Consider the following 12,244-nt stretch of genomic DNA (forward strand, 5'->3'; position numbering starts at 1 on the left):
TTCTACAGATCCTCTTGGGCCCACATCAGGGCACCATGCTTTTTCTCCTCCGACTGGCTCTCTATACGGTCACAATCCTTCCTTAAATGCTGGGGCCAAAGCTGAACATGATATGGCCGTCATGGAAGCTTATGGCTCAGCACAGTCCCTGGAACACAGTAGGCGCTTAATAAATGTTTATTGACTGAAAGATTGCTTAGTCTTGGACCGAATGTCTCTTTCTACACAGCTCGAGTGTGTGTTAGTTTCTTCGGTTGACATGTCACACAGCTAATACGTATTAAACTTTCTGCCCACTAAAACCCCAAGTGCTTTTTTTTTTCAGATGAAGACAGAAGAGATTTCCATTTCTCAGCAGAGCAGCTCGACACCAAGAGGCCTGTTGCTTGCAACAGTGCAGCTCAAATGATTCAAATTGTGTTCATTGGATGTCATGTACGTATGTATGTATGTATGTATGTATATATATGGAGCTCTCTGTCTATCTAGTGAGTGGGCATTGCTCCCACGCAGTACAGAGACTAGGTGTTAAGGGAGATCTAGGAAGGACCTCATAGACCATCTAGTCCAATGCCCTCATTTTACAGATGAGGAAAACTGAGCCCTTAGTATCCAAGATCAGGCAAGCGGTAAGGGACTGAACCAGGTCCTGAAGCCAAGGTTTAGGCTCATAGATCTCGGAGCTCATCTAATTCGACCCCTTTATTTTGCAGATGAAGAAACTGAGGTCGAGGGAGGTCCAGTGACTTGCCCAAAGTCCCAAAGCTAGTGTCAGGGGTGGGATTTGAACCTAGGTCCTTGGACTCCAAAGACACGCTACCAGGTGATATAATTGATTCAAGGCCTCACAGCCAACAAGGGGCATGACTCTAATTGGAACAAAGATCTCCTGACTCCAGCTCTGCTGCTCTCCCACTCCATATTTAAACACTAAGAAAACATGGAAGAGCCACGGGACATTTACAAAATACGGCTGGGGCTCTGAGGGTCTGCACGTGCCTAGTGAACAAGGAGGCCCAGATGGAAAGAGAACCTGACCAGCTTCCTCCCTCGGTCAATTCTTTCTCTCACATTGTCACCAAAAGGTTCTTTCTTGGTATTTCATTCGCGTCGAGGGCTTCCCACCCCTCCTCCCCCCAACAGCTGGGGAGGGGTGCAGTGGGGGGGTAGTGGAGAGAAGAGCTGGGCAATCCAGCTGCAAATCACATCTGGTCTTCTTTTCAGGTATTGGAACAAGAGTTGGGGGGGGGGATGATTGCCGTTGGTGTTCTTCATCTAGAAGAAAATGAGTTTGGGAAATAGAGAAAGCTGTGAAATAGTTAAAAGGGCCCAATTTTCTATGGATCTGGCAGCCCCCCCCCCCACCTTGGACTCCTCAGCTTGATGCACTGGCACCCGGTCCACAGGCATTTATTAAGCATCTATTATGTGCCAGGCCAGTGCCCCCAGAAACCCCCTCTCCCCCCTCCCCCAACCCTCTTCCTCCAACTCCCCTCGGTCACCCACCTGACCTTTTGGAATGTGCATGAAACTGGCCAAAGAGGGAAAGGGGCAGGAAGTGCCTGGGCAGGAAGCTGCCAACGCTGGTCTGCTTAATTGAGTTGGGATAATTGACGGATTTCTCTCTCTCTGAGGGTCCTAATTCAGTGGAAAAGGGGAGGGCCCCTTTTAATTGCTGCTGTCGGTCCATCAGTGATTTCTCTGTGGCTCTTGGGATGAGGCTGGCTCTCAGGCAGAAACTAATGAAGGCTTTATTTCTGTTTAATCCTCATTAAAAGGGCAGGGACAAAGCCCAGCAATCTGGAGACAGACTGAGTTTAGGCCAAAGAATGCTGAACTTGGAGTCATAAGACATGGGTTCTAATTCTGGCCCGGACATGCTTAGCTAGGGGGCCACTGGCCATCCACACAGGGAAACTTGCTGGATTTTTAATCAGAGACTTGGGTTTGAATCTTAAGTCTGATACTCCCCATGTAACGCTGGTCAGATCACTTCATCTTGATTACTTTTCTCATCTCAAAAAAGAAACTTTCCTCTAGGAAATGACCTTGATAGGTCTTTTTATGACTAAATCTCTGGACCCCATCCTCCTATAAACCGGCTGGGGCCTTTCGCTGGAAGTCTTTATAATGACTTCACAGACAGCTTCAGGATTTCATTCTGCTTTTATTGTAATTCTAGGGATCATTTAAATGTCTGCAGTGGGCACTGCTACTTTCTATGTCCCTATTGTTCTAATCATCTATTTTTTAATTCACTCAGAACCACAACTAGGGTCAGACAACTGGATCTTTGTCCCAGGACACTGAAATTTAGAGGAGCTGACAGTGCTTAGAATTTTTCAGTAGCACAGAAACAACTGAGCTTAGCACCTGTTTGGCAAGGGTAATATATCTGTTTTTTCATCTGGGAGTTCCCTACACCAGTGAAATCATCTGTCTGGGCCTCATTCCCCTAATTTGTTTAAATGAAAAATTCTTAGATGACATGCTCCTGTTCTCCAGATGAACTCCTCTGAAGCCCCATCCCTCTTTATTTTTCCCTTTTCCATAATTTGGGACCTGTCTAGCAGCAGCCTTACAGTGTCAATCAACAAACAGGTATTTATCAAATGCCTACTATGTGCCCTGGGGATAAAAATCCCTGTCCTCAAGGAGGTGATATTCTTTGTGCTCTGTCTCTCCTGTCTTAGGGTAGTATCCTGTGGGCTTCCTTTCTCTGGGGTCTTATCTGGTGATGTCTCCCCCTCCACCCAGTTCCTTGTCAGATCCATTTGTCTTAAAAAATTGATCGGTTTTGGAAGCTTGTTCCGAGCACCCAAGTTGCTGGCTCTTACTGTGCATCCACTCTGGTACATTTGGAGAGTTCACAGTTCAGAAGGGCTTGACCACAAGGCAGTGGGGTTGGTTAAGCTCATTATGTCTCTGTGCCTTTATTTCATTCCTTGTCTTTGTATTTTGCTTCTCTCAGAGACCTCAGACCCTTCATTGGTCACCAAGCTCTCTAGTTTGCAATCCACTTATACTATTGAGTACTACAACAATCTGGGGTGGAGCCTAATTCCTTACTAGATAGTGAACACCACAAGGCAGAAATTTGGCATCCCCTAGTGTGCTGTGCACACAGTAGTTACTAAATGAATGTTCATTCAATTATGGCAAGGTGGCCCAGTGACTAGAGCATTGTTGATCCAGGAGTCAGGAAGCCACGAGTTTAAATCTAGCCTCAGACACTTATTGGCTGTGTGACCCTGGGCAAGTCACCTTCACAGATATCTGCCATAGTTTCCTCATCTGTAAAATGGGGATCATAATAAGACGTATCCTTCAGAGTTGTTGTGAGTCTCGAATTAGATGTTTGTAAAACTCTTAGCAAATCTTAATGCATTATCGAGACACTAGTCATTGTTACTATACATGACAATAAAAACAACTACTCGTATAGCATTTTAAAGCTTGCAATATATGTTTCCTCAGAAGGAGTCTCAGCTTCATCCAGCTGCCAAAGGGGCTAGGACGCAAAAAGGGTTAAGAACCCGTTGGTGATAAAAAGGGATGAGGGTTACAAAGACAAAACCGCCTAGGAGGTATAATTGTCTCCTTTTTACAGATGAGGGAAGTGAGTATCTGAGGAGGGACGTGGTCTGCCTGGGTCTCACAGCTAGAACAGCTTTGGGTTTGGAGTCAGCTCCGGGCTCTGAATCCTCCCTCTCTGATAGACTTGTTTAGTCTGAGGGCAAATTAGGGACCTCGGGGCCTCAGTTTCCTTACTGGATCCATAGGGTACTCTCCTGTTTGGTCACAGGATCATAGACTCAGATCTAGAAGGGACCTCAGGGATCATTCTTGTTCACCCCCTGCATGTTACAGACGAGGAAACTAAGGCTGGGGAGAATAAAAACCTTAAACCCAACTCTAATGAGGGAATTGGTCTAGATGAACCCCACGTCCCATCTGGTTCTAAATTTCTGATCCTGTGTCTGCAGTGCCTTTGGAGCATGTTCAGAGTTATAGAAATGGAGGCCTCTTCATTCCCCATAATATAGTGAAGGATGAAGGCTTCCCTGTTATCTGAACTGAGCATGTCCAAACTAGCCTGGGTTATATTTTATTTTCTGAAATCGCTCCCTCTCAGCTCTCCCTCCCCCTCTTATTGAGAAGGCAAAAAACCCCAAAACTCATTAAAACATGCATAGTCAAGCAAGATAACTTCCTGTATTTGCCATATCAAAAGTGGGGAGGGGGGGAAGAGAGAGAGAGAGAAAGAGAGAGAGAGAGAGAGAGAGAGAGAGAGAGAGAGAGAGGAGAGAGAGAGAGAGACAGAGAGAGAGAGAGAGACAGAGACAGAGAGAGAGATAGAGAGAGAGAGAGAGACAGAGAGAGAGACAGAGACAGAGAGAGAGAGGATGAGACAGAGAGATAGAGAGACAGAGAGAGAGAGAGACAGAGAGAGAGAGGATGAGACAGAGAGATAGAGAGACAGAGAGAGAGAGAGAGAGAGAGAGAGAGACAGAGAGAGAGAGAGAGAGAGAGAGAGAGAGAGAGAGAGAGAGAGCAAGCAGGGAGGAGAGAGAGAGAGAGAGAGAGAGAGAGAGAGAGAGAGAGAGAGAGAGAGAGAGAGAGAGAGAGAGAGGGAGAGAGAGAGAGAGAGGGAGAGAGAGAGAGAGAGAGGGAGAGACAGAGAGAGAGAGAGAGAGAGAGAGAGAGAGAGAGAGAGAGAGAGAGAGAGAGAGACAGAGAAGACAGAGACAGAGACAGAGAGGCAGAGAGAGAGAGGAAGCAATAAAAAGGAAAGGAAAGAATGTGTGCTGCAGTTTGTACTCTGAGCCTCTCAGCTCTCCATCTAGAGGTAGGCAACATTCTTCATCATGAGTCCTTTAAAACTGTGGCTGGTCATTGTGTCTGTCAGTTACTAAGTCTTTCAAAGCTGTTTATCTTTATAATATTGTTATCATTGTATAAATTCTTCTCCTGGTTCTGCTCACCCCACTCTGCATCATTTCAACAAGTCATCGTAGATTTCTCTGAAACCACCCCATCATCATTTCTTACCACCCAAATATTACAACACATTCATATTCCTCAGTTGATGGACGTCCTCAATTTCCACTTCTTTGCCATGACAAAAAGAGCTTCTATGAGTATTTCTGTACATGTGGGTCCTTTCCCTCTTTCTCTGATCTCTTTGGGATCCAGATGTAACAGTGTTATTGCTGAGTCAGAGGGTAAGCACAGTTTTATAGCCCTTCGGGCATAGTTCCAGAAGGCTTTCCAGAATGGCTAGAACAGTTCATAGCTCCACCAACGGTGTATTAATGCACCTGTTTTCCCACAGCCTCTCCAGCATTTATCATCTTCCATTTTTTTGGTTAACTTTGCCATTCTGATGGGTATGAGATGATCCCTCAGAGTTGTTTAAATGTGCATTTCTCTAATGGTTAGTGATTTAGAACATTTTTTTCATGTGGCTATTGATAGCTTGGATTTCATCCTCCGAAAAATGCCTATTCATATGCTTTGACCATTTATTAATGGAATCTGCTTAGCTTTTAAAGCCTTCACAATCTGGCTTCAGTCTCAGGGTACTCTACTCTTCCCCTTGTACTCTGAGATCCAGTCACACTAGCCTCCTTTCTGTTCCTCATACACAATGTGTCATTGCCTGGAGTGCCCTTGCCTCAGTGAATCTTTCTTCCTTCGAGACACAGGTCAAGGACTACCTTCTCCATGATTCTCCATCCTCTGGTGCCCTTCCCTCCATCTTGCCTTGTATATGCCTTACCTTGTATATTCATTCTATGGTGATTATTCTGCATGTACTTCTTTAGCTACTCATTGTCTCTCTCACTAGAATGTCAGCTCCTTAACAGTAGGGACCGTATCATTCTTTGTGACTCATACCTCCACTGCCTTGCGCAGTGCCCTGAACATAATGGATGCTTCCTAAATGTTTGCTGATTGATTGACTGCTTATACTGGAGGCAAGTGAGAGCCCAAAGTGACTTGGAGAAGGATAAGCAGTTAGTCGTGCTTGCTTACCCAGAGGTGCAAAGAACCGATTGTCTCCTGATTTCATCAAAGGATCGTAGGTTGAGAGCTGAAAGGACATTAAAGGGCTAGCTCATCCAACTTTATTTTACAGATGAGGAAACCAAGTCCCAAAAGAGATTGAATCCCTTCGAAGCCTAGCTCCTGGCCTACCTTTCCAGATTAAGGTTGCATCACTCCTTCTCACACCCTTTATTCCAGCCAGACTGGCCTACTGTCTTTTCCCTATATGTGAAATTCCATTCCTGACTCCACGCCTTGGCACTGACTGTCTGCCATACCTGGAATGCCTTCCCTTCTTCTTCCTCTCCATCTTAGAGTCTAGCTTCCCTCAAGGCTCAGTTTAAAAGTGCTACTTCCTACAGGACACCTTTCCTGACCCCCATATAATTTCTGAATGCTGAATGAATGATTGAAGCAATTTGACTGACGTCACACAGGTGGGCTTAAGTGGGAGGGACAGAATTTGAACCCGGAACTTCTCACTTCACATCCAGTGTCCTTTCCAAAATGAATTATAGGCATGGTAATAGTGCAAAGAATCCCAGCTTTGGACTCAGAGGCCCTGGGTTCAAATCCCATCTCTGATATTAAAGCAAGTCCTTCTTGGGCCTTGGTTTCTTCATCTGTCGAGATTGGGAGATTGGGCTACATGGCCTCCAAGACCGTTTTTAACTCTTGCTTTATGATCCTAAATGTTTGGAGGTCATCCTACTATAGGTTTCTCTCATTTGAGGAAGAACCAAAACATATGCATTTATAGAGAACTTTAAGGTTTATAAATCACTTAGATCCTTACACAACTCTTTGAAGTAGGTGTCAATATTATCCTTTTTTTTTTTTAGATGAGGAAACTGAGGCTGGCAGAATGACTTATCCAGGGTCATACAGTTAGTCCAAGGTACCAAGTGATGGAAGGACCTCTGTTTTTCTTGTTCATGGGCTGCATCTCTTTCTCTCTGTCTCTTCTGTGATTTGGGCTGGCAAACAGAAGAGCCATAAGCCCAGTTGGGAACAGACAGATTGAATGTAGATATTTCTGAAATTCTGGTGTGAACTTGGGCCTGAGCTTCATTGAAGCTTGAAAGACATGAATTTAGGATCAAGAAAAAGAGGCCCTAAACCATCCCAGAAATAGTGTTTAAGTAGTTATTATTGCACACGATTAGCAGGTAGTTGGCTAGATGGCAAAAAGAAGTAATAGGTACAAGTGTCAATGAGTTCCAAGAAGGATTGGACAAACCCACAGCTTTCATCAAAATGATACTCATGGTTGGGGGCTTCCAGTTAGCTTTTACTATAATTCTCTCTGATCTTGGTATTCTTACCCCTCTGTTCCTCCTCAAGGTACCTGTTCTGTGAATTATTCTTTAGGGGTTGATAAATTGATAAATTGGGCTGCCTTGGGAAGTAAAACATTACCTTTCTCACCCCTTAATTTTTAGAAAAGTATAGGTCAACTTATACCCTTTGTTTATGTATGCTCCTTCTCCCTGCTGTAATAGTGATAGGGTCCTTAAGAGTTACAAGTATTATATATTACCTTCCCAGGTAGGGATATAAACAGTTTAGCTTTATTGAATCCTTTATGTTTTCTCTTTCCTTTTTACCTTTATATGCTTCTCTTGAGTCTTGTATTTGAAAATCAAATTTTGGGGCAGCCAGGCGGTACAGTGGATAGAGCTCCAGCCTTGGAGTCAGGAGGACCTGAGTTTAAATCTGGCCTCAGACACATGATACTTACTATCTCTGTGACCCTGGGGAAGTCGCTTAACCCCAATTGCCTCACCAAAAAGCCAAAAAAAAAAAATCAAATTTTCCACTCAGCTCTGGTCTTTTTCATCAGAATGCTTGAAAATCCTCTATTTCATTGACTATTAATTTTTTTCCCCTGAAGGATTATGGTAACTTTGCTGGGTAGGTAATTCTTGGTTTTAATCCTAACTCCTTTGCCTTCTGAAATATCATATTCCAAGCCGTCTGATCCTTTAATGTAGAAGCTGCTAAATCCTGTGTAATCCTGAGGTGGCTCCCATGACATTTGAATGGTTTCTTTCTGTCTGGTTGCGGTATTTGCTCCTTGACCTGAGAATTCTGGAATTTGTCTGTAATATTCCTGGGAGTTTTAATTTTGAGATCTCTTTCAGGAGGTGATCAGTGGATTATTTCAATTTCCATTTTACCCTCTGCTTCTAGGATATTGGGGCAGTTTTCCTTGATAATTTCTTAAAAGATGATATCTGGGCTCTTTTTTTTTTGATCATGACTTTCCAGTAATCCAATAATTATTGAATTATTTCTTCTGTATCTATTTTTCAATGAGACATTTCACATTTTCTTTATTTTTTCATTCTTTTGATTTTGTTTGATTAATTCTTGATATCTCATAGAGTCATTAGCTTCCATTTGTCCAATTCTGATTTTTAAGGAATTATTTTCTTCAGTTAGCTTTTGTACTTCCTTTTCCATTTGGCCAATTCTACTTTTTAAGGAGTTGTTTTCTTCAATGAATTTTTGTATCTCTTTTTTCTATTTTAGTGATTCTTTTACCAAGCTGTTGACTTTTTTCATGACTCTCTTGCATTATTCTTATTTATTTTACCAATTTTTTTTCATCTACCTCTCTTATTTGATTTTTAAAATTTTTTCGAGCTGTTCTAGGAATTATTTTTGAGCCTGAGATCAATTCACATTTTCTTTGAGGCTTTGCATGTAGGTATTTGACATTGTTGCCCTCTTCTGAGTTTGTGTTTTGATCTTCCCTGTCACCATAGTAACTTTCTATAGTCAGGTTCTTTAATTTTTTTTTTTTGCTCATTTTACAACCTATTTTATGACTGTTAAAATTAAGCCCTGCTCCTAGGGTGAAGGGAGCACTTTCCCAACCTTCTTGCCCTGGAGACTGCAGGCCCTAGCTGTTCACCTGTTGTTGTGCTGGGGCCACTGGGCCTTGGTCACTGACCTGAACTGAGCCTCAGGGCCTCCCACTGGCTTGCTGGGGCATGGCCTGGTGCTGGTTTGCCTGGACACCACCTGCACTGGACTGTGTTCCTCTTTTACCCGAATGAAACAGCCCTTTCCTGCTTATCTTCTAAGTTGTCTTGGGTTGGAGAATTGTTTCACCCCCTCTTTTATTATTTCTGCCACTCCAGAATTCATTTGGAGGTGTTATTTTATAGTTGTTCAGAGGTGAATTTGGGAGAATTCAGGCAAGTTCCTGCTTTAGTCTTCCATTTTAGCTCCTGGAAAAGAAGTAGAACATTCCCAAACAATGAAATCCTTTGACGGAAGAGAGGATGAACACTTGTCAGGGATGCTATAGAAAGAATTTCTACTCAAATAAAGATAAGCCTAGAAGACTTCAGAGGTCCCTTCTCATTTTGAGATTCTATATCCAAAAATATTCACCTCCAACATTCTGTGATCTATTGATTTGGTTTCTGTGCCCAGAGTAAGAAGTAGGAAGTATATGGAAGGCATGTAGGGGGTGAGTGGGCAGAATATAGGACATAAGTGGTAAGATGGATGGGTAAAGCATGGTCCAGTTTGGGGTCAGAGAGTAGCTAGACAGAATGGACTAGTTAAGTTTTCACACTTAGCTTTCCAGTTAAGACAGCTGGGTCCTAGGATAAGAGTTCCAGAGATGAACAGATCATCTTCTCCAGGGATTGGAAACATAAATTCTGGAGGTCTGGCAAGGAGATACTGAGGGAGGGTGCTATATACCCTTCACATGTGTGCCCTGGTCACATGTCATCCCTATGTTTATTCTTTTCCATGCTTTCATCCTACATGAGCCTGCTATTCCTACTGATTATATATGATTTGAAGAAGAATGTGTCCTAGCTTTTTTTGAGAAATGTTTTGATGCTACTTTCCTTACTCTGCGATTTTACAAAATGCCTTCAACTTGTTCTAATTTTGTCCTCTGGTTGATCTAAAAAGGTAAACATATTCAGTGGGGGCTGATGAATGGATACAGACCCATAAAGGACTTTGATTCTGAGATACTCTTCTGTGGAAGACCTGTTGTGTGATTTGGGTGGTGCTTCAGATATTATACTACATCATAGAATTCTATATTCTCACTTTCACTGCATTTCTAACATTGTGTTCAAGTTCCAACATCCCTTTCCACACAGATAATCTGTCTTTTTTTTTTTTTTGTATTCTAACATTATATGGTCTAGGGATCTAATCCAGCTCTAATGTTCTATGATCCTCAGCTGTCAGAGAAATTTTGATAGATTCTAATTCTTAGCCAAGATAATGACTGCTGATTAAAGGGGATTTTGTGAACATTCCCTAAAAGCAGGTACATTTGCAAATGAGGGCTTGCTGGCATATGGTATTTGGATGATATAATTTTCTTTAATTGAAAGTGCTATCTTAACCAGATCATTTTGCAAAACCCTAAACAAAGACATCTGCTGTTGTTTTTGTTCTTTTTCTGAGCAAACAATCTTGTGGAAAATAGGAAGGAACGAAGAAAATCCCAGAAAAGTTGTAGATTAGAAACCCTAGGACCATGTAAGGGGATAGTGATTAACTAAATCTAACAGGCAGTTTCCTCAACCAATCATCCTGTAAAATCTGGGCATATTGGAATTCCATGCCTGGCTTTTTTGTTAGCCAATTAAAAGGGGGAAAGAGAGTTCACCTCCTGGGTTTGATGACTATTCGGTGCCTTCATCTGCTCTCTCTAGAAATTTGACCTGCGGAATAGACTCTTCAGTGATTCCTATTATGTGAGTTTGTTTCAAACTTCTTGGAGTGACCTTCAAATTCTTCCATATTCTGGTATGTCTGTATCTTTCCAGTTATTTCTAAGACTCCTTTTCTATTTGGTAGTTAGTCATTCACAGTCTGACTCCAAGCTATCATTCTCAACTAGTTTCATTTCATTTCCTGTCACACACTCAAATTTAAAAAGAATATATATACATATATGTATGTGTATATATATATATATATATATATATATATATATATATATTATATGTACATCATTTTAACATTAATTTTTTTTTGGCAAGGCAATCAGGGTTAAGTGACTTTCCCAGGGTCACATAGCTGGTAAGTGTCAGGTGTCTGAGGTCAAATTTGAACTCAGGTCCTCCTGACTCCAAGGCCAGTGCTCTATCTGCTGTGCCATCTAAGTGCCCCAAATTTTTAATAACATTTTATTTTTCATCAATTAAATATAAAGACAATTTTAAACAATAATTTTAAAAAATTGAGTTCCAAATTCTCTCCCTTCTTCCTCGCCCCTCTTTCCTCCCCTTCATTTCCACTCTCCCTTCCCTGAGATAGTAAGCAATCTGATATAGGTTATATACATGTAATCATGTAAAACATTTCCATATTAGTCATGTCACACACTCAAATTTCTAGTCAAATTAGCTAAACAGCACATTCACAGAATCATAGAACTAGAGAACTGGAAAGGACTTTGGCAGCTGCCATCTAGTCCAACCCATATGAGAAAAAGCCATCCTTATAGTAGCTTCAGGTGATTTCCAGCCTTGCTTGGAGACCCCTGAAGAGGGAGAGCACTGTGTGGATCGGCGTGCTGGTTCTGCTTTCTTCAGCCAGCATCGTGTCATACAGATCTTCCCATATTTCTCTGAATCCCTCATTTTCATTGTCTCTTTATAGTTCAATGATATTCTACTATAATTGCATACCATGATTTCACCCCTTCCTTGATGATGGGAATTCATTTTCTCTAAGGTTTTCTGCTACCGTAAGATTGCTGTTCATTAACCTTTTGGCATGCATGCACACACACACACACACACATATGTATATGTATAGATGAGAGAAGGGAATAATCATTTATAAGTACCTACTATGTGCTAGGCACTACGCTAAGTGCTTTTTACAAATATCTCATTTGATCCTTACAAGCACCCCACAAGGTAGGTGCTGTTATTATCCCCATTTTATAGTTGAGGAAACTGAGGCTAAGGGGTTAAGTGACTTGCCTAAGGTCACATAGCTAGTGTGATGCAGAATGTGCACTCATGTCCTTTTGACTGTAAGTTCAGTGTTCTTCCCACTCCATGACATTGGAGGAAGTAATAGGATATAGAGTTAGATGTCAAGAGAATCTTGTTTACAATTAGAGATGTCAAAAGATGGATTGGACTGTTTTGGGGTATAGTGGGTTCCCCTTTTCTGGACATCTTCCTGC

General features: G+C 42.0%; 1 long non-coding RNA gene across 1 annotated transcript in view; it reads left to right on the forward strand.

Moving 5' to 3' along the window:
* Window positions 1-305: 305 nt before the first annotated feature.
* LOC110212958 (uncharacterized) overlaps window positions 306-12,244 on the forward strand; it is a 94,967-nt gene continuing 83,028 nt past the window's right edge. The window contains exon 1 of the long non-coding RNA XR_002325815.2: window positions 306-435. This is a non-coding gene — a long non-coding RNA (uncharacterized LOC110212958). The remainder of the gene's footprint in view (window positions 436-12,244) is intronic.

The sequence above is a fragment of the Phascolarctos cinereus genome, unplaced genomic scaffold (genome assembly GCF_003287225.1).
Source record: "Phascolarctos cinereus isolate Bilbo 61053 unplaced genomic scaffold, phaCin_HiC Scaffold_5;HRSCAF=322, whole genome shotgun sequence".
NCBI lineage: Eukaryota > Metazoa > Chordata > Mammalia > Diprotodontia > Phascolarctidae > Phascolarctos > Phascolarctos cinereus.